The sequence below is a fragment of the Cervus canadensis genome, chromosome 12 (assembly GCF_019320065.1).
Source record: "Cervus canadensis isolate Bull #8, Minnesota chromosome 12, ASM1932006v1, whole genome shotgun sequence".
Lineage (NCBI taxonomy): Eukaryota > Metazoa > Chordata > Mammalia > Artiodactyla > Cervidae > Cervus > Cervus canadensis.
Genome location: NC_057397.1, coordinates 31388717 through 31393262, shown reverse-complemented (window position 1 = coordinate 31393262; position 4546 = coordinate 31388717). Strand labels below are relative to the sequence as shown.

The window sequence follows — 4546 nt, the reverse complement described above, 5'->3', positions numbered from 1 at the left end:
GAAAATTTACTATGCCTGATGCCCAAGAGGTGGGCCTGTATCGGTTCTGAATTTTGTCTGAACAGACATTCCAGGAGGGTGTCCCAGGCTTTGAGACGCAGTCAAAGTGCCTCTGCTTTGCCTCTGGAGATACACAAGCTCCTCAAACTGACACACATGACAGGAACTGACAACTGATTGCTAAGTGTTTCTTAGAGAGGTAACACCGGTTAGTCTTTGTTTTTTTGTAACCAAGCAGGACCCTATGAGGTCTTCCTGGGATGGATCCTTCCCCCTTATTTTCTGCTGTAGCCCCTCTCTGAAGTACCTAGATAATATTGCTGGTGCACCAGTTCTGAGTTGTTTTCCAGATGCTAAAACCACCCCCAACAGGGAAGAAATTAACTCCTTGAACCCTCAGATCTACTGGCACCTAAGGAATGATGTGAGAGTTGGACCATAAAGAAAGCTGAGCACCGAAGAATTGATGTTTTTGAACTGTGGTGTTGGAGAAGACTCTTGAGAGTCCCTTGGACTGCAAGGAGATCCAACCAGTCCATCCTAAAGGAAGTCAACCCTGAATATTCATTGGAAGTTCTGATGCTGAAGCTGAAACTCCAATATTTTGGCCACCTGATGCGAAGAGCTGACTCATTTGAAATGACCCTGATGCTGGTAAAGATTGAAGGCAGGAGGAGAAGGGGACGACAGAGGATGAGATGGTTGGATGGCATCACTGACTCAATGGACATGGGTTTGGGTAGACTCTGGCAGTTGGTGAGGGTCAGGGAGGCCTGGCGTGCTGCAGTTAATGGGGTCACGAAGAGTCAGACACGACTGAGCGACTGAACTGAACTGACTGAACTGACTAAACTGAGTGAAGGAATGATAATGCCCTGTGACCTCAACACCAACCAATCAGAGAACTGTACATGAGCTGATCACATACCCTATAACACCCTCCTACCTGGCCTCTGCAAAGGCTTTGCTGAAACCCCTCTGGGAGTCTGGGGTTGTTTGGAGTTCTCCTTACTCTGTGCTCCAATAAACCTTTCTCTACTCCAAACCCCATTGTCTCAGTTTATTTGGCCTCACTGTGTGTCTGACACAGGAACTTGCATTTAGTAACATTGTATTTATTATTTGAGCAAAGTTAATGGCTACTCCATGACTTGGATCAGCACTGATAGAAGTAAACCATGGAAACAGCCCAGAAAGGACAAGGAAAGCAAGCACTAAATTGGTGGTAGTTTGGATGGAAGGGGAAAGGCTACATTAGAGAGTTAAATTAGAATTTTCTGACCAATTGGCTTCAGGGTATAAGAGAGAAGGGTCAGGTATTTAGATGTTTCCCTCCTGGAATCAGGGTTGACTGCTAAGCTACAAGAGTTGGTGAAAGCTCACAGTTGCAGTCATTTGAGAATTTCCAAATTCCAGGGTTCTTAGATTACTGATAGATCTTTTTCCTATTCTGTTTGGGTAGATTTGTAACAGACCAAGCAAGCAGTAGAATTTGTCTTTTCTTTTAACTTGGGACTCACATAAGCCTGTAAGACACTAAGGGAAATGAGATGAACTTCTTTGCGTGATCAGAAGTCTGATTCATGTGCAGAGGTGAATGAATAAGTCGTCCATGATTAAGATCTTGTAAAACAAACAAACAAAAAAAACTTTTCATTTTCCTACTTGAAATAAAATTAAGTTTCTTATAATATTAATGGTGTGGTGAAAGGAGTGACTCTGAGGGTGCAAAGCCAAGCAATATTTAAAATTTTCTGCCTAAAAAGAAATCTCTAATCTGGCATTGTAGCAAATGGATGTTACATACAAGCTTCTTCTAAATCCCCACATAATTGATTTTTTAGAACTATGACTTAAGACCTTAAAAAAGCTAGCAAGATTCTACAGGGTGCTCATGCCACGTCCTGTCCCCCCCCCCCCGCCCCCACTACCCCCATTTCCTGTTTGTAGAAGAAGGCTTTAGTCTCCTAGGTCTTTGAGTTCCAAAGAGCCCTGGTGCAAGCAGTTAATAATTAGGGACTTAAAAGAATGCAGAAACAAAGGAAATGTGGTTAAACCAGAAAAATAATGACAATAGTTCAGCAACAAGAGTCCTAATTTCTCCTAAAGGGATACACATAACAATCTGATACATAGCTTTGAGTTGTTTTGCAGGAAATAGACACCCGCCCCCATCTCACAAACACCACCACCACCAATGAGGAGTTTGGTGACTACATGCTGACCACAAAGAACTAGACCCCAGACTGGTTGAGACCTGAAGGTTGATGATTAAGACCCCTGAAACATCACCCTGTTACCTCACCACCAACCAGTCAGAAGAAAGCCATGTCCCCTGTAACCCTCACTGTTCCCCACCCCCGCCCCCCACCCAGTGTGGCCTTTAAAAGGTTTCTCTGACAGCCCTTGCTGAGTTTGAGTTTTCAAACATGAGATGCCCATTCTCCTTACTTGAAAGTGAAAGCATTAGTCACTCAGTTGTGTCCATGGACTGCAGCCCACCAGGCTCCTCTGTCCATGGAATTCTCCAGGCAAGAATACTGGAGTGGGTTGCCCTTTCCTTCTCCAGAAGATCTTCCTGACCCAGGGATTGAACCCGGGTCTCCTGCATTGCAGACAGACTCTTTACCATCTGAGCCGCCAGGGAAGCTCCTCTCCTTGCTAGATGCTATTCCATAAAAGCTGTCCTTTCCTTCATCTCAACCTGGTGTCAGTAAATTGACTTTGGTGTGGGGCAGGTGAGTGGACTCAAGTTCAGTAACATTTTCGGGAATACGCTTTATAATCACAGAAAAAACAACAGATATGTCAATCAATTTCATGAAGGACAACAGGTAGAACCTAAGAGGAGAGGTCTTGTGTTTACTGAAGTACCACACACACACACACACACACACACACACACTGTCTTTCTAGAACTAGAGTTACAGACATGGCTTTAAGAGGACTAGGACACAAATCCCATTCCTCTCATATTCCAGGAGGCTGGTTTGTTTAAAGGGCATCTAAGGGGAATTATCATAATTTCTTTAATACCACCTGGTCCTGAACTTTCCCACAAGTCTGGTGATGGAGAGATTTCCCAAGGAGTTCTGTTTTAAGTATTTATATCCATCTGACTTCCAGGAAAAAGCCAAGAAATTGACAGAGGAACAGAGGATCCCCTAAAGACACTTAGAGATGTACCAGACTGTAATGCTGCACATTTCTTATGACAACATAATATATTAGATTGGAGTGGGCTTGCCTGGATGAGAATCAGAAATTTGGGGAAACAATGGCTCTGTTAGCATATGCAGCCTGCACCCCACCATGGAGCCTTGTTTTGCTTAGCACACTGTGGATTTAAAGTTATGGCCTGAATGGCGATTCCCAGCCCTCTTGATTTCTCATGAGCACATATATTCACATGCCCCAGACAAGATCATTTCCAGTTTTCAGCACTTGCAGTTCTGGGAAGAGAGAGCTAAACGATGTGAGAGCACTCCCAGTGGGAGAATACATACAGATAGTTGTTCTAGAAACAATAAAGCTAGAGCAGTAAAGGGAATTGAAGGTTAGGCAAGTTTTAAACCTCAGACATTGTGTTCAATTAATTATAACAGAAGGGCCTTACCATGGATTCCAGCTCAAGTCTTAAGTATATAGTGGCTGGATGAGACTCATAGGAGAAAACCATTATTTCTGGGGCTCCTTATGAAAATGATATCCATAAGAAGCTCTTATTTTCTTAGAAAATATTAACACTCAAAAAATTATTGTGGGAAGTGGTTAGAGGTGGGAGTTGGTGCTGCGGCCCTGGTAGGGACTGGAGTTGAGATGCAGAAGGGGCTGCGCCGGTGACCGGAGCTACCGCCCAACGTGAACTCGCTGAAGTAGGTGGAAGATCTCAAGGCTTTGGAGAGGAGACTTACTGAATATATTCATTGTTTGCAACCAGCCACTGGACGTTGGAGAAGGTTTCTTATAGTGGTATCTGTCTGTACAGTTACTGGTGCCTGGAACTGGTTAATAGATCCCAAGATACAAAAGGTGTCCTTCTTCACATCCTTATGGAACCATCCATTTCTCACCATTAGCTGTATTACTCTAATAGGCTTATTCTTCACTGGAATACACACGAAAGTAGTTGCACTGTCAATCTGCTTGATGTCGAACTGTGCTAGCAGAGTACAATATGTCTTGTAATGATACAGGAAAACTAATTTTGAAACCTAGGCCTCATGTTCAATGACAATCTACATTCATTGTTTTGGGTCTTAAAACAACCTTTCTTCAAAAAGTGATAAAGCAAAAGCCATAAAGGATTCCTTTTACAGTTGGATATGTGACTGTCATAGCAACAGTGGACAAGAAGTGTGCAATATTTCCCCAGATTATCTTCATGATGATGACTCTCATTATCAGTGCTTTGGTACCTTTGATTATCTGTGTTTCTGTATTAGTGTCACTTTATTACTTCAGATCCTGCGAACATTTTTGCAGATGAAGTATGTATGTAATATGTTACTAAGTTAAACTTAGAAACAGAACTTCATCCAGTTTT

At 42.9% G+C, this 4546-nt stretch overlaps 1 pseudogene; it reads left to right on the top strand.

The window, feature by feature from the left end:
• Positions 1–244: 244 nt before the first annotated feature.
• On the top strand, positions 245–4268 carry LOC122450932 (annotated as a pseudogene).
• Positions 4269–4546: the final 278 nt, after the last annotated feature.